This window comes from Micromys minutus (assembly GCF_963924665.1).
Source record: "Micromys minutus genome assembly, chromosome: 28".
Lineage (NCBI taxonomy): Eukaryota > Metazoa > Chordata > Mammalia > Rodentia > Muridae > Micromys > Micromys minutus.
In genome coordinates this window covers 7,501-28,711 of record NC_137963.1, presented here as the reverse complement: position 1 = coordinate 28,711, position 21,211 = coordinate 7,501, and the positions used below count along the sequence as shown (strand labels likewise).

At 43.0% G+C, this 21,211-nt stretch overlaps 1 pseudogene across 1 annotated transcript; it reads right to left on the bottom strand.

The window, feature by feature from the left end:
• Positions 1 to 15,462: 15,462 nt before the first annotated feature.
• Positions 15,463 to 15,819, bottom strand: LOC308438558 (small ribosomal subunit protein uS10-like; annotated as a pseudogene). The gene has a single exon. The product of its transcript is annotated as a small ribosomal subunit protein uS10-like (transcript).
• Between the last annotated feature and the right edge of the window lie 5,392 nt (positions 15,820 to 21,211).

The window sequence follows — 21,211 nt, the reverse complement described above, 5'->3', positions numbered from 1 at the left end:
CCAACCCCTAGGCTAGAGAGCAGTTTTACCAGGCACACCTTGTAACAGGTAGGAACTGGGAATGTCAGGAAGAACAACCAGATCTGCTTTGATTTGGTAAATTGGCACCTCAGCCATTTGTTCCAGGGTTTGAGACTTACCAGTAGGAAAAAAATGAGAAAGTTCAAAATTATTAATTAAAATCTCAAAAAAATTATTTAAAAAGTTTTAACAGGCTTTATGGTCCAATATTGTTTAGGGATTAGACATATGTATTTTTATATCTTTTTTTCTCAGGTTGTGCTTTTTCAGACAAAAATATAACCTGTTATGCACAGCAACACCAGTTTGTACAGATCTTCTGTGTTGATTGATCCAGTGTAACTACAGAAATTTGGTTTCTAGAAATAAATTCAGTTTCACATCCAGTTTCTTGATTGCCCTGGTCTATGAACCATCCCAAAATGGCCAGTTTGGACTTTTATTGGTCATCTAAAGTTGATTACCTGAGTAGTCATTACTCAAGCTAACTAGTGTCAAAACAGGAAAGCTTCCACTTTCTTTCCTCCACAGCCTTTCTGTGTTGTGACTACACCAGATTCAAAGTTGGCCGATGAATTCAATTGTTACATGGGTCCCTCTTTATTTATAATTCCTACAAAAAAAGCCATGGAGGTTAGAGGAAACTCATTCACTAGTGTCTTTTCCTTCACATTGATTAGTAAAGCCCAGCATAAAAGGAGGTATATTACTGTCTTGAAGGCACAGTGCAGCAGAGGCAGGTCTTCAAAACAAGTTTTAATTTTGGATAACGACCAAAGTCTCAGCTACAAAAGACACTGCTCTAAACAGACACAAATATCAAAGCCTCTGAGCAAAATAAATTAAATTCTTTTTTTTTTTTTTTGTTTGTAATGAAAGTTTTGGTTGTTACAGAGATACAGAATCTATGGCTGGTGCATATGTATTGTTTATGCTCTATTCCATACACAAAAAATTTGGGGTCTTGAGTATTGGATACTGTGTGCATCTGTTATTAGTATTCCGTATTTTAGATACTCTCTGTATTTACATTTGAAATGTTATCCCCTTCCCCCAACCAGCTCCCATCTCCTCTCTCCCTCCATTTGTTTCCACGAAGGTGCACTTGCTCCTAATCTCCCTTTCCACCTCAGTGCCTTGGCATTCTCCTACATTGGGAATATGTGCCCTCACTGGACCAAAGTCTTTTCTCACATTGATGCCAGACACTGCTATCTTCAGCTACATATGCAACTGGATCCATAGGTCTCCCAATGTGTGTTCAATGGTTGGTGTTTTAGTCCATGGAAGTTGTGGAGGATAATGTTCTTCTCATGAGGTTGTAATTCCGTTCAGCTCCTTCAGTTCTTTCTTTAGCAACTTCATTGGGGTCCCTGTTTTCAGTCTGATGGTTAGCTGCAAGCATGCTCAGCTGTATCTGTATGACTCTGGCAGAGCCCCTGAGGAGGCATCTCTATCTGGTTCCTGCCAGTAAGTATTTCTTGGCATTAGAAATAGTGCTTGACTTTGGTGGCTGCATATGGGGTGGATCCCAAGGTGAGGCAGCCTCTGAATAATCTTTTCTTCAATCCGTGCTCCTCTATTTGACCTTGTATTTCTTCCTGTGAGGGTTTTGTTCTCTTCTAAGAAGGACTGAGCCATCCACATTTTGGCCTTCCTTATCTATCTATCTATCTATCTATCTATCTATCTATCTATCTATCTATCTATCTATCTATCTATCTAACTTTATAAGGTCTGTGAATTGTTTCTTGGGTATTCAGAGCTTTCTGGGGCTAGTATCTGCTTTCAGTGACTGCATACCTTGTGTGTTCTTTTGTGGCTGGGTTACCTCACTCAGGTTGATAGTCTCTAGTTCCATCCATTTGCCTAGGAATTTCATAAAGTCATTGTTTCTAATAGCTGAGTAGTAATCCATTGTGTAAATACACTTCCTGTATCCATTCCTCTGTTGAAGGACATCTGGATTCTTTCCAGCTTCTGGCTATTATAAATAAGGCTGCTATGAACATGGTGGTGCATGTGTCCTTGTTATATGTTGGAGCATCTTTTGGGTATATGCCCAGGAGTGGTATAGCTGGGTCTTCAGGTAGTTTTATGTCCAATTTTCTGAGGAATCACCAAACTGATTTCCAGAGTGGTTGTTCCAGCCTGCAATCCCAGCAACAATGGAGGAGTATTCCTCTTTCTCCACATCCTTGCCAGCATCTGCTATCACCTGAGTTTTTATTTTAGCCATTCTGATTAGTGTGAGATGGAATGTCAGGGTTGTTTTGATTTGCATTTCCCTGAAGACTAGGAATGTTGAGCATTTCTTTAGGTGCTTCTCAGCCATTCAGTCTTCCTCAGTTGAGAATTCTTTGTTTATCTCTGTACCCCATTTTTTAATAGGAATGTTTGATTCTCTGGAGTCTAGTTTCTTGAGTTTTTTGTATATATTGGATATTAGCCTTCTATCAGATATAGGATTAGTAAAGATCCTTTCCTAATCTATGGGCTGCCATTTTGTCTTCTTGTCAGTGTCCTTATCCTTATAAAAACTTTGCAATTTCATGAGGTCCCATTTGTCGATTTCTTGATCTTAGAGCATAAGCCATTGGTGTTTTGTTCAGGAAAATTTCCCCTATTCCTATGTGATCTAAGCTCTTCTCTACTTTTTCTTCTAATAGCTTTAGTGTACCCAGTTTTATCTGGAGGTCTTTGATTCACTTGAATTCCAACTTTGTATAAGAAGATAAAAAAAGGATCGATTTGCATTCTTCTGCATGCTTACTGCCATTTGAACCAACACCATTTGTTGAAGAGGCTGCCCTTTTTCCATTGAATGTTTTTAGTTCCTTTGTGACCATGGGTGTGTGGGTTCATTTCTAGGCCTTCAATTCTGTTCCATTGATCTACCTGCCTATCTCTGTACCAACACCATGCAGTTTTTATCACAATTGATTTGTAATATAGCTTGAAGTCAGGGATGGCAGTTCCCCTGCAAGTTCTTTTATTGTTGAGAATAGATTTCACTGTCCTAGGTTTTTTGTTATTCCAAATGAATTGCAAATTGCTGTTTCCAACTCTATGAAGAATTGAGTTTGAATTTTGATGGCTATTGCATTGAATCTGTAGATTGCTTTTGGCAAGATGGCCATTTTTACAATGTTGATCCTTCCAATCCATGAGCATGGGAGATCTTTCCATCTTCTGAGATCTTCAATTTCCTTCTTCAGAGATTTGAAGTTCTTGTCATACAGATTTTTCATTTGCTTAGTTAAGGTCACAACAAGGTAATTTATATTTTTTGTGACTATTTGTGAAAGGTGTCTTTTCCTCAATTTCTTTTTCCACATGTTTATCCTTTGAGTAGAGGAAGGCTACTGATTTGTTTGAGTTAATTTTATAACCAGCCACTTTGCTGAAGTTGTTTATCAGGTGTAGGTGTTCTCTGGTGAAATTTTTGAGATCACTTAAGTATATTATCATATCATCAGCAAATAGTGATATTTTTACTTCTTTCTTTCCCATTTGTATCCCCTTTAACTTTCTTTTGTTGTCTAATTGCTCTGGCCAGGACTCCAGTACTGTATAGTATAGATAGGGGGAAAGTAGGCAGCCTTGTTCAGTCCCTGATTTTAGTGGGATTGCTTCATGTTTCTCACCATTTAGTTTGATTTGGCTACCGGTTTATTGTATATTGCTTTTACTATGTTTAGGTATGGGCCTTGGATTCCTCATCTTTCCAAGACTTTTAACAAGAAATGTTGAATTTTGTCAAATGCTTTCTCAGCATCTAGTGAGATGATCATGTGTTTTTTTTTTTTCTTTGAGTTTGTTTATATGGTGGATTAATTGATGAATTTTCATATATTGAACCAGACCTGCATCCCTGGAATGAAGCCTACTTGGTCATGATGAATGAATGTTTTGATGTGTTCTTGCATTCTGTTTGCAAGAATTTTATTGGGTAATTTTGCTTAGATGTTTATGAAGAAAATTGCTCCGAAGTTATCTTTCTTTGTAGGGTATTTGTGTGGTTTAGGTATGAGCGTAATTTCGGCTTTGAAGAATGAGTTGGGTAGTGTTCCTTCTGTTTCTATTCTGTGCAATAGTTTGGAGAGTGTTGGTATTAGGTATTTCTATGAAAGTCTGATAGAATTCTGCACTGAACCCATATGGTCCTGGGCTTTTTTTATTTGGGAGACTTTTGATGACTGCTTCTATTTCTTTAGGTGTTATGGGACTGTTTAGATGGTTTTTCTGATCCTGATTTAACTTTGGTACCTGGTATCTGTCTAGAAATTTGTCCATTTCTCGATTTTCCAGTTTTGTTGTTGAGTATAGGCTTTTGTAGTAGGATCTGATGATTTCTTGAATTTCCTCAGTTTCTGTTGCTATGTCTCTCCTTTCATTTCTGATTTTATTAATTTGGATACTCTCTCTGTGTCAACAGAGATTTTCTCAAAGAACCAGTTCCTGGTTTGTTAATTCTTAGTTTGATTATTTCTTGCTGTCTACTCCTCTTGGATCTGCTTCCTTTTGTTCTAGAGCTTTCAGCTGTGCTGTCAAGCTGCTAGTGTATGCTCTCTCCAGTTTCTTTTTGGAGTCACTCAGATCTATGAGTTTTCCTCTCAGTACTGCTTTCATTGCATTCCACAGTTTGGGTATGTTGTGCTTTCATTTTCATTAAATTCTAAAAAATTCTTAATTTCTTTCTTTCTTTATTCCTTGACCATGTTATCATTGAGTATGATTGGAACTTTCTTTGTAAGTTATATGATTATATGCTGATCCGTTGAGCATGCTGGCTAATGAGTGACTTTGTCTTTGTTTATCATTATCTGTGGCTTTGATATATCTATCCCTTTAATTTACCTTGGTCTGCTACATCATGTAAACAAAGAATTATATAAAAGCTTCTGAATACATGCATGCTCACATGCATAAACACACACACGCACATGCACAAATAAAAGTTTCTGCCACATCAGGAACTTCTCAGCAGTCAAGTACTTTATCTACTTTCCACCTAAACTGGCATGAGATGTGCTGTAAACCACAATTTCAGACAGTGTTCTTTTTTTGTGTGTAAGTTAAAGAAGCTTATAGAATTTATAGAGTAGGAGCAATTTGGTTTACGTCAGGGTAGGAATAAAAATGTTATGTAATACCACAATCTTTAGGATATTTGAGAACTATTATCATTATTAACTATTCAAAGAGAGTCCAGGCCAAAAAGAATGAAAAACAAGAGACCAAAGACTCTGAAGCACATATATCCTGGAGAAGTCACTGGAAACTACTGCAAAACAATATGGCAAGTATCATTTGATGCTATGAGAAGGCCTATGTGCTTTTTTCAATATCTTCATTTATTGATAGACTGTGACCTATTATGATCTCAGATTCATTGTGTCCTGCCTGAAGATATTTGCAAATATTTTTCTTTCTGCTCTATCTCCTGGGTCCTAAGGTTATAAGTATGAGCACTGTCTTAGTTAGGGTTTTACTGCTATGAGCAGACACCATGACCAAGGCAAGTCTTATAAAGGACAACATTTAATTAGAGCTGGCTTACAGGTTCAGAGGTTCAGTTCATTATCCTCAAGGCAAGAACACGGCAGCATCCAGTCAGACAGGGTGCAGGTAGATTTGAGAGTTCTATGTCTTCATCTGAAGGCTGCTAGTGGAAGACTGCCTTCTAGGCAGTTATGATTGGGTCTTAAAGCCCACACCTACAGTGACACACCTACTCAAACAAGGCCACAACTCTAAATAGTGCCACTCACTTGGCCAAGCATATTCAAATCATGACAGGCACTAATTCTAATTTGTACAGTACTTGTGAATCAGTCTAGGACTTTGCACACATTAAGCAAAAACTCTACAAATTATCATCCTATGAATGTCTTTTTAAATTAAGAGTACAAAGTAAAAGAAGGAAGTATTCAACATGAAGCACTGTACCTGATAAAACCTATACTGCTCAAGGTAAATAATGATAAACCCTTATATGGAACACAACAATTAAAATGATAACATACATTTAAATAGAAACATTAATAATATATTGGTGTTTTGCCTGCCAAATATTTGGGCACCACATGTATGCAATTCCCACAGAGGCCAGAAATGGGCATCAGATTCCACCAGAATTCGAGTTAAAGAGGTTTGTTAGCTGTCATGTGAGTCCTCTAAGCCTGCAACAAATGCTCTTAATGGAGAACATATTTCTCCAGTTCCCACACTTGACTTTTGTCCTTTCAGCCATGTGTGGCTGGATCATTCCCAATCAAAGAAAGAAAATTCTGGATATCTGTAGGGATAGAAACATGAGGTGAAGAGTAAAAGGTTGTCAAAGGACACTGATTCCTTGCCCTAGGGATTTCCTCTGCAGAAAATCGCTCCCAGGAAATCCCACTTTCTTGAGATTTGAGTTCCCAAAATACCACAGAAGGTCCAGATGACCTCTGTGGAATGTTCCAATGCCCTAGGTGTGCCTGGGGGTGTACTGATAAAAAATGTATGATTCTTCCCCTTTTGAATTTCCTCATCCCCCTCTGTCCTCCCCCTCCTTTGTGATTTTTGCCTTTATAAGCCCGTTACAAGTTCAGGCCGGGGTCGAACTCCTCTACCCCTGCGTGGTGTATGAGTCTCGACCCCAGCATGCTGGCCTGAGATCTCACTCTTTTACTTTCAATAAACTTCCTCATGTGATTGCAGCAAGTCTGGTCTCGGTGCCTCGCTGGGTGCGCGCCTCTCCTGAGATTTGAGTGAGGGTCTCCCTTCGGAGGTCTTTCATTTGGGGGCTCGTTCGGGATTTGCGCGACCACCCAGGGGCCCTAGACCTACTTGGAGGTAAGGATTTTCTTTCCTTTCTTTCCTTGTTGTCCTGTTGTGACTCTGTGTTTGTAGATCGTGATTCTGTGTTTGTGGATTGTCCAGATTGTGATTCTGTGTTTGTGGATTGTTCAGAGGTCTGGTGCGATCGCAGTTCTGTATTCGCAAACGCTCTAACCGAGTCTGCTCTTCCAAGGGAGGAGCGGAGTGGACGGGGATAGACGTGTCCGGGTGTCCGCCGTTTGCTCGCCCTGGGAGACGTCCCAGGAGGACAGGGGGAGGACCAGGAACGCCTGGTGGACCCCCACGGGAAAAGTCAGGAGATCAGTTTTTCTCCTTGACGATCTGTGTCAGAGGGCCAATTCTGGGCCATCTGGCTCTTTTTGGGATTTCGGGTCGACTCGAGGTCGGCGACTGACTTTGTCTCTCTGTTTTGTAGTATCTGTGAGTGTTTTGTGTGTGTGTGTGTCAGAACTAGAAATGGGCCAGACTGTGACAACCCCACTAACACTGACTTTGAACCATTGGACGGACGTTAAGACAAGGGCCCATAATCTTTCTGTTGAAGTTAGGAAAGGACCGTGGCAGACTTTCTGCTCTTCCGAATGGCCGAGTTTTGGCGTAGGATGGCCTTCGGAGGGAACTTTTAATCTATCTCTTATCTCCGCTGTTAAGCGAATTGTTTTTCAGGCTTCAGGGGGGACACCCCGATCAGGTTCCAAACATCATCGTGTGGGAGGACCTGGTCCAAAACCCGACATCCTGGGTGAGACCCTGGACAGTGGGGGCAGAAACGGCAAAGGTGGCCGTGGCCTCGAACAAGCTGGCACCTGCTCCATCAGCCCCCACGCAGATTTATCCTGAAATTGATGATGGTTTTCTTCTCCTCGACAACCCTCCACCCCCATACCCTCAACCGGCTTCTCATGCAAGTCCCCCACAGGCGCCGACTCCCACTGACTCCCAGACGGCCTCTGAAACAGGACCAGTGGCCGGGACCTGAAGCTCCCGGGGTCGAAGCCCAGGGGGAAATGGCACGGGGTTTGGCTCTGCTATTGCCCTACCATTACGGGCTTATGGACCCGCCCCAGCTCCGGGAGAACTAGTCCCGCTACAGTATTGGCCGTTTTCATCAGCCGATATGTATAACTGGAAAAATAACCACCCCTCTTTTTCAGAGAACCCCTCGGGCCTGACGGGACTCCTTGAGTCCCTGATGTTTTCTCATCAGCCCACTTGGGACAACTGCCAGCAGCTTTTGCAGGTCCTCTTTACTACGGAAGAGAGGGAGAGGATCCTCCTGGAAGCTAGAAAAAATGTTCCAGGACCAGATGGGACCCCCACCAATCTCCCTAATCTTATAGATGCAGCTTTTCCCTTGATCCGCCCTGACTAGGATTACAACTCTGCAGAAGGTAAGGAGCGTCTCACGGTCCACCACCGGGCTCTAGTGGCAGGTCTCAAGGGAGCTGCAAGGTGACCCACGAATTTGGCTAAGGTAAGAGAGGTTCTTCAGGGACCTGTTGAACCGCCGTCTGTGTTTCTTGACAGGGGTTATACCTTGACCCAACCTCTGAGGGTTAGCAGGCAGAGGTGGCTATGGCCTTTATACAGCAGTCAGCATCAGATATTAAGAAAAAGTTACAATGGCTAGAGGGGTTCCAAAACTATACCTTGCAGGATTTGGTGAAGGAATCAGAGAAAGTGTTTCATAAGGAGGAGACTGAGGAAGAGAAGTGAGAAAGAGAGAAGCAGAAGGCAGAGGAAAGAGAGGACCAGAGGGTAGTAGACAAAAAAGGAATTTGTAGGATTTTGGCCACAGTAGTGAAGGGCCAGGGAGTTAGGAATCAAGTCTGTCACTAGGAGGGAGCCTCTTGACAAAGATCAATGTGCTTACTATAAAGAAGAAGGCCACTGAGACAAAAATTGCCCCAACAAGAAAAAAGGGGGACACCAGCAACAGAAGCCCCGGACATGTGGCTTCAAAGTTTTAAATATGGACTACCCGAAGATCTGTGGATCTCGGAGTGGGCCGCGTATCCCACTTATTCATTGTAATGCCAGACTGTCCCTGCACCCTGTTGGGGAGAGACCTCCTGACTAAGATGGGGCACAGATTCACTTCCACTCTGATGGACCACAGGTTAGAGGTCCAGAAGGGGAGCCTGTGCAGGTTCTAACCATCCAGTTGGAGGACAAGTACCAACTCTAAACAGCCTGCCTCAGATCAGACGGACTGGTGGCTGCAGGCATATCCACAGGCCTGGGTGGAGACTGCAGGAATGAGAGAGGCTAAGAACCAGCCCCTGCCCATATGGAGCTGAAAGTCCAGGCTATTGGTGCGTTAGTACCCCATATCAAAGGAGGCATGAGATGGGATCAAGACACTCATCATTCGGTTACTCCAGCAACTTCGTATGTGTCCATCATCCTGAAGTGTGCCTCTCCTACTGGTGCGGAAACATGGAACCAATGACTGCTGGACAGTTCAAGATCTCTGAGAAGTAAACAAATTGGTGGCAGAACTCCACCTCACAGTACTTAACCCCTATAACCTGTTGAGCTCATTGCCCTATCCAGGACCTGGTGTACAGCACTGGACTTGAAGAAAATGCATCAATGGACTCATCTAGAGGTAGACAAACTTGCAAAGACTGTCTTGAGGTCAAATTCTTTTGTGCCAGATTTGACTAGATAACTGTGTGCCATGTTAGAAAGCAAATGTATGTAGAAGGCCGGGAGGAGAGAAGATAGACCTGAGGTTTACTGAGAAGTGGATTTTACAGAACTGAGCCAAGAAGATATAGATATAAGTATCTATTAGTCTTTATAGATACATTTTCTGGGCGGGTAAAAGCCTCCCCACAAAGAGAGAAATGGCAGCAGTGGTCATAGCTAAGAAGATTCCAGAAGAGATCTTCCCTAGGTTTGGCACCCCTAAGGTAATTGGATCAGACAATGGGCCATCTGTGTTGCTCAGGTAAGTTAGATATTAGCTTGTTTATTGGGGACTAATTGGAAATTACATTGTGCTTACAGACCCCAGAGCTCAGGACAGGTAGAAAGAATGAATAGAACTCTAAAAGAGACCCTTACTAAATTAGCTATTGAGACCGGCGGTAAAGAATGGGTGACCCTCCTCCCCTTTGCGCTTCTTAGAGTCCGAAACTCGCCGGGGCATTTCGGCCTTACCCCTTATGAAATCCTACATGGGGGACCGCCCCCCTTAACGGAGTTGTGCGGCATATTGGATCCTGGCACTAACTCCCCCTCCTCCTCTGTTCTATTTACCCACTTAAAGGCCTTAGAAGTTATTAAAACACAGATCTGGAGCCGAATCAAAGAAGCCTACACTCCAGGAACCACCGCAGTGCCCCACGGGTTCCAGGTCGGAGACTCAGTACTGGTCAGATGACATCGCGCTGGCACGCCTGAGCCCCGGTGGAAGGGACACTACCTGGTGCTGTTGACTACCCCCTCGGCAGTCAAGGTCAACGGGATTGCTGCTTGGGTACAGTGGCAGCTGGTGACAATTCTCTTAAGCTGCGCCTTCATCGTGTCCCCAACCTTGGGTAATAACCCCCATGCCCCTCAAAAATTAACCTGGGAAGTGCTTAATGAAGTGGGCGACGTCGTGTGGTCAACAACCGCAGTGCACCCCCTTGGACTTGGTGGCCTGATCTTGCACCCGATATCTCTAAGTTAGCAGCCGGCTCTATGGCCTGGGATCTTTCCAGTTATACGAATTTAGAAAAGCCACCCCCAGAAGAACAGTGTGTCCCTCATGGCATAGGGATCACATTGGGGTGTACAGGACAGTTTTTCCGAGCCAACCTTCAGGCAGCAGACTTCTATGTCTGCCCCGTACAGGGACACACCAGGGAAATGAAGAGAGGGGCCTCAGACTATTTTTGTAGTAAATGGGGATGTGAGACCACGGAAGAAGCCTACTGGAACCCTTCCTCTGCTTGGGATCTAATTATAGTTAAAAAGGGTCGTAGGCCACGGGAGCCAGAGAAAGGGGAAAGAGATCCATCCAAATACCCGGCTTATAGGACTGGGTGTGCCTCTGAAAGCTCGGGTAGCCCTCAGGGACCGTGCAAAGACAGTTATTGTAACCCTCTAAATATCAGCTTCACCCCACAGGGAAAACAAGATCGTCAGTGGGTAAGAGGAAACTGTTGGGGATGGAGAGTCTATACCGGCAGAGGGGACCCTGGATTCGTTTTTGTTATTAAGATAAAGATAGAGAGTCCGCCCACACGACCCGTAGGCCCCAATTCGGTGCTTGATAACCCTGTACCCAGGCCTGAGAGACCTCCTCGTCTCACTCTGTCACCAAAGGAGGACTCGTATCCCCTTTTGACCACACCCTCCTATCTCCCTATGAGAACTGAGGACCGCCTGTTCAATCTGCTTGATAGTGCATTTGTTGTTTTAAACCGCACTAACCCTGCCGCTACTTTGACCTTAGCTGTCTTGTTAGGACTTGGAGTGGCAGCAGGAATTGGAAGAGGGGCAGCTGCCCTCATCCAACAACCTTACTACTATAATGAACTCAGAGCAGCTATGGATGTGGACCTGGGAGCATTAGAACAGTCCATAACCAAACTAGAAGAGTCATTGACTTCATTATCAGAGGTAGTGCTACAGAACAGGAGGGGATTAGATCTGCTTTTTCTAAAGGAAGGAGGGCTCTGTGCTGCCCTAAAAGAAGAATGTTGCTTTTATGTAGATCATTCTGGTGTCATAAGAGATTCTATGGCAAAGCTTAGAGAAAGACTAGAAAACAGAAAAAAAGAAAGAGGAACATACCAAGGATGGTATGAAAATTGGTTTAACAGGTCACCCTGGTTCTCTATGCTAGTCTCTGCTTTGGTCGGGCCTTTACTTATTTTAATGCTAATCCTAACCTTTGGGCCATGCATCCTCAATAGACTGGTGACTTTTATAAAAGAAAGGGTGAGTGCTGTACAGGTAATGGTCCTAAGACAACAATACCAGATATTACAAGAAGCTGAGGGATCGCTCTAAGATTAGAGCTTTTTACAAAAAGAAAAACGGGGGAATGAAGAGTAAAAGGTTGTCAAAGGACACTGATTCCTTGCCCTAGGGATTTCCTCTGCAGAAAATCGCTCCCAGGAAATCCCACCCAGGAAATCCCACTTTCTTGAGATTTGAGTTCCCAAAATACCACAGAAGGTCCAGATGACCTCTGTGGAATGTTCCAACGCCCTAGGTGTGCCTGGGGGTGTACTGATAAAAAATGTATGATTCTTCCCCTTTTGAATTTCCTCATCCCCCTCTGTCCTCCCCCTCCTTTGTGATTTTTGCCTTTATAAGCCCGTTACAAGTTCAGGCCGGGGTCGAACTCCTCTACCCCTGCGTGGTGTATGAGTCTCGACCCCAGCATGCTGGCCTGAGATCTCACTCTTTCACTTTCAATAAACTTCCTCATGCGATTGCAGCAAGTCTGGTCTCGGTGCCTCGCTGGGTGCGCGCCTCTCCTGAGATTTGAGTGAGGGTCTCCCTTCGGAGGTCTTTCAGAGGTATACTAATTGTCTTAGACTGCCACACATCCATGCAAGTTCCTGTGCATCTAAGATCCTGCCAGAGGGCACTGATTGTCAGTTTGGAACAGATTTGTCACCTCTCGTCTAGATAGCAATGCAGATTAGCCCAGCTGATGAAATGTCTGGACAGAGGCAGCTTTGTGGCCCCAGCAGGTACAAGATAGATGGCAGGTTCTATTCCTTCCAGTAAAGGAAAGAACATCTCTGTCTCCCGCTGGCCTAGATCTGTAATATATCCAAGTAAGGAATATGCTGTCTTCATAATCCTAATAGGAGCACTAAATGTTGTGCTTCTTTCTTGGTGGTGGGAGGTATACTAACTCATCTTTCACCGTTGAACTAATGTCTCTGAATACCCTACACCACTAAACTCCTAAGAATTAGAATTACTTTCACTAAATTAGAAAGCCCCTAAATTTTAGTTAGATCTATTTCCCATCTTCTGATAACCATATGTGTTACCAATGAGTCCAAAGTGGAGAGTACATCCTGCTTACTTGATCCATCCAACATAATGTGCACTTTAGAACACTAATATAGTTCATGGAAGACACAGATGATCAAGAGCCCTCCTAACTAAGTTATGACACAGAGCTGAAGAGAAAATATATCTTCAAGGTAAAACTGTTAAGGTATACTATTAGCAATGCCGAATAAAGCAAATTGCTTCTGGTGATATTAATGGACCGGTACTGACAAAAAGGCATTTGCTAGATCAGTAACTTCATACCATGTACCAAGAGATGTGTTCATCTTCTCAAGTAAGGATACCACTCAGTCACCTGCAAACTTGCTGCCTCCTCTTCACTGTTCTTCACATTGCTGACATATAAGCTGGAAAGTTCTCTGCAGACTTCTGATTTTATTTTCATTTTCAGATGCCTATTCCTGTTCTCACCTTCATAAGCTCTTCTTGCAATAAGAAAAGTCAGTATCTTGCTCAAAAGAACTTTTGCTCTGCTTAATGAGAAAACAAAACCTCATCTTGGGCATTATCTCTAGCACTGGAGATTTTCTTGTCCTTCTCTCCTGGAGACTCTCCAGATCCACATTTGACCTCAGCATCTGGGCTATAAATGTGTATTAGCTGTCATATTTTTTAAATTCATAGGAATTAGAATGAAATTATAATGCATTATAGGCCACAGCTGTTGGGCAGCCCATTTTTCACAGCCTTTGCTTCTGATTAAACTGCATAAGCAATCCATGTTTGATACAGGAAACGCCAAAATACAGATGCAAAACCCCAACAATAACTGTTTCTTATCTGACCAATAACCATCAACATCTTTACCTAATATACAACCTGTACAAACATGTTCAGATCCTAGCACCCATAGCTATGGCTTCTGGTAAAATATAAGTATGTGTCACATTCTTACAAAGTTAAGACAGAATATGAACAGATTATCCAGTGTTTCTGCAACAGTTCACTATCTACGGGTTGCCAATAACAGAACAACAGAGAATGCCACTACAAAGACAAGGGCCACACTATGCTACATTTCAAAGTTACAACCACGAATTAAGTTTTAAAAGGAAGTTACATGACTTTTATATTTAAAAGACTTTTAAAATAAGAGTCTCACTTGGAAATTTTACAAAGTTCATCTTGGAAGTAAACACTGAGTGTGATCCATATAACCCCAATGCCCTGTCCTGAGAGGCAGCATCATAGTGTTCCTCTTCATTGGGCTAGCTGACCTGTTACACATGGTCAGAGTGCATGGGGTTTTCTACCAGTGGAGTGAGCTACTCCATGTGAGATTCATGGAAATGCAGGGTTACACTGTCCTCACTGGGAAGTAAATGAGACAGTCACAAGGAGAGAGAATGTGAAGGAATGGTTGGAGAAATCAGAGGCCGGGACACAAGACTGTGAAAAAGAAATAATTGAGAATAAGTCTATGACTAATACAAAATTTAATCTGTTGTTTTGTGAAATGAAAACTAAAGTTGCTAACAGGATAGAAAACATCTGCATCCTGGGAATCCAGGAAGGATTCCAACCACATGCAGAGGTCAAATGAAATCATCAAAGAGATAATTCAGGAAACAGCTCACAAAGGAAGTCACAGATGGATCAGATGCACTGGTTACATTGACCTAATTTCTGAATATAAGGAACAAGGAGTAAGTTTCCAAAAACCACTAAAGATGCCTCATCTAACAATAAAAGTCAAAATATTAGACCTGATTTTATATAAAGCTAGTGTGTAGAAGTCAAAGATACTAACTTCTAGCTCTTAATACATTTAATCTTGGGGCTATGTCTAATAATGATCCAGAGAATGAGATATTGGGAAAAGTAGAAGAAAGGCATAGGAAAACAAGTTCTAGGCACAGGTTTGGCTATAAACTTAATAAAAAGAAGATCTGGTCATTTAATTTATAGCAAATATTCTTACAAGCTCCAAATGGTTTAAAAATCTTAATATACAAAAATTAATATCATAAAGTTAAGATAAGAATATAGTATCAAGGTATTATAACCACTTTTTCTAAAGAAAGGAAAATCTCATTTTGTCAGTTTTCAATAGCAAGTGGAACTTAGACATTTCCTCTAATATTTGACTTCTGGTGTACCACCCAATAGAAATGAAGGAGATATGAATTATAAAAGGATGTTAAATATTATAAAACAAATCTAGTGGTTACAAAGATGCAGGTAATTAGGTAAACAAAGAAAATATTTAGCTGAAAAACCATGTATGCCAGACAGTGATGGAAAGAAAGAAGATTAGTTCCCTGCTTCTTTCAAAGAACAAGTGCTAACCAAGGTCAAAAATCTAGATGCAGACCGCTAAAACAAGCAGCTTAGACTCTATCCACCAGACAGAGCAACAAGGGGACTTAGACACTACCAAACATGCATATCTGTTATTTTTTCCCGTTTTAACAGATGTTTACTAAATATTTGCTTAGTGTTCAACATGTGACAAGTACTGTGTTCTTCCTTCAGCCACACGTATCTTGTTTTCTAGAACTTAAGTTTTTATCTTTTTTTTTTAAACAATTAAGTCAATTTATTTAAACAGTTGACTTAGGCATCTGCAATGGTGACTTCAACCTCCACTTCTGGCTGAATACCGACATAACTAATCTGCTTAACAATCTCAGAAGGACTATGTAAATCAATGAGTCACTTGTGGATCCTCATCTGCAAACGATCCCATGTCTTAGAGCCTTCACCACAAGGTGTTTTTCTGGTAGTGATTCTCAAAGTCTTGGTAGATATGTGCACTGGTCTTTTCACTTTCAGATTCTTTTCCTTAGAACCTCTGATCAAGTCCGCACAAACCTTCTCCAGCAACTTCACGTTGCAGCTGGAGAGCGTGATTCGAATTCGGCGAATCTCCACTTCCGGCTCCACGGGCTTTCCGGTATCTTTAAATGCCATGGCTGAGGCGCAGCTTCCTGACCAACTTGTTTCTCAGCTGGAGTGATCAGTGAGTCAGGACAGAGCAGACTGGAGGGAGCTCCGCAGGATGCACCACCAGGTCTCAGAAAGCAGTTTTTTTTTTTTTTAATCTTTTTAATAATACAATGTAGAAAATACAGAAAGAAAAAGCAACTTCATGCAAAGGTATGCTTAAGAAACTAACCATAGGGCTGGAGAGATGGCTCAGCGGTTAAGAGCACTGACTGCTTTTCCAGAGATCCTGAGTTCAATTCCCAGCAACCAAGCAAGAAAATGAAGCTCTTAGGTTAGGCTGGGGTTCCAGCTTTACCATGGTGAAGCAGAACACTGATGTGGCCTTGTAGAACCTCCATGTTGTCATGAACCGTGCACATGCATCCATAAAGCAGCTGGTGTCTGGAGACGAGACACTGAGCCTTGTTGCTGAAATACTCAAGTCTATTGACAGAATTAAAGATGAAGTTAAAGATGAGGCAGACTCTTTAGAAGCACTTCCTGCCTTCAGGTCCCATCACCTCTACGCTGATGGCACCACATATCTTCCAAAAGTGTTCCTAACTATGTAGTCCTCACCAAAGCATCTCACAGCCTAAGCTTGTGACTGGCCACCTGCAGTACGGGGCTCCTTTCCACCAGTTGCACCTAACAGTTTACATGAAGTCATTTGGGGGAAGTCCCACTGTTTTATAGACACTGATTTACTGGAAGACATTTTGGAAAACCCAGCAATTTTTAGAAACCACTAAAGCTGAAACAACATTTTTGTAAAAAGCTTCCACTGTCCTCTCAACTTAAGCTTTAGGATGAGCTCAGATTCAGCCTCTCAGTTTTTCACACAGTGAGCCAGTGTGAAAGGGATCAGCCTGTACAGGGACTCCTGCTGTCATCCAGAGTAGACTTGTGGCCTTCACAGGATGGCTCCTGCTGTCAGCAGCCTCACTGAGGCAATACCTCTTGACAGATGCTGCTGTCCTCCCACCAGGACCCTAGGATCAAGGTCACAGATTGTGCACACTGCAAAGCTTCATACACTCACTACTGTGGGCTTTGGAAATCCATTTGTGCTGTTGGTTTTCATACATGTTAATGTGTCCGTGTGCCTTTTGCATAGTGCAGTTCAGACTGGAATTAAAGCACACACCTGCCTCAGGAGTCAGCACCAGCTCTTTGGGCTGTCTGGCTTGTTTTTGAAAGACAAGCAAGACATACGAAGCACCCTATGCTGTGTTGATGGGTCAGGGTTTGGGGGCCACTTTCTTATAGATTTTTAAAAATTTTCCTTTCCCCCCTCCTGTTGGGATCAACAGCTTTCTTATCTAAATAAATCCTGAAGATCATTCAAAAAAAATACTGCCACTCCAGCTTTGTGGTAGCAACCCTAACCCTAACCCTATGCCTCAGTTACTTGTAAGAGGAACTCTTTCTCCTGTGAGAAATTAAATTGTTTCTCTAAGTACAAAAGGATGTTAAGAACATGTAATGGGATTTTTTTCATGAGCTTTTAATTGTATAACATCTGTTCTTTAATCACTCAGGCACTAAATCTTAAATAAGCTAATATACTCATTACCATATAATATCACCTAATGTTTTTGTTTTTAAGACAGGGTTTTCTGGAATTCTCAATGTATACCAGGCTGGCCAGGAATTCACAGAAATTCACCTGCTAGGATTAAAATTATGCTGTCACCAAGCATGACTCCAGGAACATTTCTGATAAGCTGACTCAATCTAAAAGCAGCAGAGTCAATTTTCTGTGGCTTTTGGTTTCTTACAATGAAAACCAGGCAACTCAGACCCCAGGTTCAGATTGTAGGAGTAGAGAATGATTGTTTAAGTGTTTGCAAACTTTTTTCAAATATCTAACGTGGAGGAATGAAAGTGTTGAACTTTGGGAGAAGAGTTGTTGGCTTCATGTTTAAATATTCCAACAATAAAGACTAAGGTAATGACAATGGAGTCTCAGACTAGACACCACAGAGGCCTCCTTTGCCAGCCAACAGTGTGCCACCAAAGCTATGCCATCCCCAACTCTGGAAGAGAGCGGGACCTTGGTTGCCTTGCTCTCTGTGATAGCAGCCCCTGTGCACTGAGCGGAATGAGGTGTAGTGTTGGGGCAGGATGCGCTAGAGGGGCGTGGCGGAGGCGAGAAGCGGGGCGGAGCCAGCCTGAAGGCGCCGGGCTGGAACCGAGACTGAGGGAGCAAGAGATACTGCTGGGAATCCTGCTGACTGGCTACCTTCTCCTGAATTCCTCCGAGCTGTCATTAGGGAACTGAGTGGCAGTGGCGCCGGCGATGCCCAGGTTTGGTGTCTTGAGGCAGCTCAGAAGGTGAGCAACCCCTGGATTGGCAGGTTTGGGAATGGTGCTGAGCCTGGAGACCTCGTTTCCCCGAGTTTCCCTTGCACCTCAGGCCGCCGAATTATGTAACCCGTGACCTCAGTTCCTCCTCCGCCGCAGCACGGCCACCCCGGCTCTGCCACCTGCACTCCGTCGTTCGCCGACCTGTGTGCCCACGGCCCCTTCTCTGAGTCCGGCCGCTGGGTTCGCAACTCACTCCTTCCTCCAGCACCCGAGCGTCTCTTCTCTGGCCATTCTTTCGCTGCGCACATCTGCTCCTTAGGTTTTGCAGTCACTGCAGGGGCGCCCGGTGCCTGCTCTGGGGTTCTCCAGCTTCCTCTCCTCACTCACCCCACCCCCGCCCCGCCCCGTCCCCTCTGCCTTGCTCTCAGCCATCAGGTGTCAATATCCCGAGGTAATGTTTTCCTCCGTTTTCTTTGTTACTTCTCTATCCCTTTTATATGCAGGGCACCTGTTACTTCCCCCCCCACCCCCCACCCTTTTCTCAATGCATGCTTTGCTCACACTTATGTGTGCTGTTAAAATAGCAGCCTAGAGGGCTACTTGTCCCTGTTTGGAAGCACTTTATTTCTGTGGCTGGTTTGGAAAGCACAGACCATCCGGTACTAAGTTCTTAATTGTTTGCAAAACAGCACAAGTGATACATGTCTAGGATTTTACTGTTTTTATTGGGCCAGGTATAACATAGAATTACCATTCTGTGAGTCTGCTATCTCACACTGACAGGACTTTGCCCAGGGAAATGCTGCTAGAATACCCTTTGTGCAGTTCCAGTGCTACCTGCTCTGGACGCTTGGAAGTTTACCAGAAACTCTCCATACAGGAATTGAGTCTACTAGAGTGCACATGGGTTACTGATTAGCCTAGTTATTTGCCTTTTTTTTTTTTTTTTTCTGAATTAATCTGTTTTGTTGTTTGTGTCTTTTAAGTAAGTATGTGCAACTTTGTGTATATTGTCTTGTTACTTAAGTCTGTTGAATGGTAATGCATATTTTTTTGTCTCAGATAGAAAAATAGAAAGTTTCAAAGTTAATATATGACTTGAATCCCTTAACAATAATTGAAAACTAGCAATTAAATAGATGAAAAAAGGTCTATTCTTAATGAAAAATAACTGTTAATGAGTAGCAAGGACTATATATACCTAGAAGTAAAACAGAAAGTCTTCAATGGTTTTGAAGTCTTGGGTTAGGTTTAGGGTTTAGGGTTAGGGTTAGGGGTTAGGGGTTAGATGTTAAGGGTTAGGGGTTAGGGGTTGGGGTTGGGTTTTTTTTTTTTTATTTGAATTTCTTCTGCCTTTCTGGGGGGAAAAACCTCAGGTTTGTAAAGTTAGGGTGAGCTAGAGGGGCGTGGCGGTGGCGAGAAGCAGGGTGGAGCCAGCCTGGAGGCATGAGGCTGGAACTGGGACTGAGGGGGCAAGAGATCTGCATGGTGCAGACGGAGTCCTGCTGACTGGCTACCTTCTTCCGCTTTCCTCCTGGCTGCAGTGGGGGCACTGAGTGTGGACGGCGTCGGCGAGGCCTAGGTTTGGTGTCTTGAGGCAGTACAGAAGGTGAGCAACCCTTGGGCCGGTGGGTTTGGGAATGGTGAGGAGCCTGGAGGCTTTGGATCCCTGAACCTCCCTTGCACCTCAGGCCGCCGAATTATGTAACCTGTGACCTCTGTTCCTGTGGGAAGCTACCACATTCGCCATTACAAGATGGCACCCAGCCCGAAGGGAGGGTGGCCAGTTTTGAGATAAGCAACCTAAGTGTGCATGCACATATGCCTATTTTGCTGACTCATGCTGACTCCGAGTATGCTAATTAGGACGCACAGAATGCACCAATCAGGTAGCGACACAATCCTCCTAAGCCTATATAAAGAGGGTTGGTTTCTGGACTCGCAATCAAACCCACAATAAACACCTGTATAAGTATCCTTTGTGGCACGTCTTCCTTGCCGGCGAGATAGGCGATCGCTACAGGTTCCCCCTCAGGCACAGCAAGGCCACTGGACTCTGCCACCTGCACTCCGGTTTTTCACCGACCTGTGTGCCCACGACCCTGTCTCTGAGTCCTGCCACCGGGTTCCCACCTCACTCCTTCCTCCAGCACCCGTGTCTTGGGCCATTCTTTCCCGGAGCACATCTGCTCCTCAGCTTTTGCAGAGGCTTCTCCCTCTGCCTTGCTCTCAGCTCTCAGCCATCAGGTGTCAATATCCCCAGGCAATGTTGTCCTTTTGTTTTGTTACTTCTCTATCACTTTTATATGCAGAGCACCTGTTACTCCCCACCCCCACCCCAGTGTCTCAATATATGCTTTGCTCACACTTGTGTGTGCTGTTAAAATGGCAGCCTGGAGGGCCACTTGTCCCAGTTTGGAAGCACTTTATTTCTGTGGTTGCTTTGGAAAGCCCAGACCATCCTGTAATAAGTTCTTAATTGTTTGCAAAACAGCACAACTGATACATGTCTGGGATTTTACTAGAATTACCATTCTGTGAGTTTGCTATCACACACTGACAGGACTTTGCCCATGGAAATGCTGCTAGAATACCCTTTGTTAAGTTCCAGAACAACTTGCTCTGGACGCTTTTAAGTTTACCAGAAACCACACGGGAATTGACTCTACTAGAGTGGACACAGATAATTGGTTTGCCTATTACTTGCCTTTTATTTTCTAAATTAATCTGTTTTGTTGTTTGTGTTTTTTAAGTATTTACAACTTTGTGAATATTGTCCAGTTACTTAAGTCTGTTGTATGGTAACTAATGCATATTGTTTTCTAATGGATGGGATTCACATTAAGATGAGTTTCTATATAGTCTCAGATAGAAAAATAGAAAGTTTAAAAGTTAATGTGTTTAAATATATGACTTTGAACTCTTAACAATGATTTAAAATTAGCAATTAAATAGATGGAAAAGGGTCTGTTCGTAATGAAAAAGAACTTTTAATGAGTAAATTATGGTAATTAATGCTTTTTTTTAAATGGATGCTTTTCACTTTAAGATGAGTTACTATTTGCCT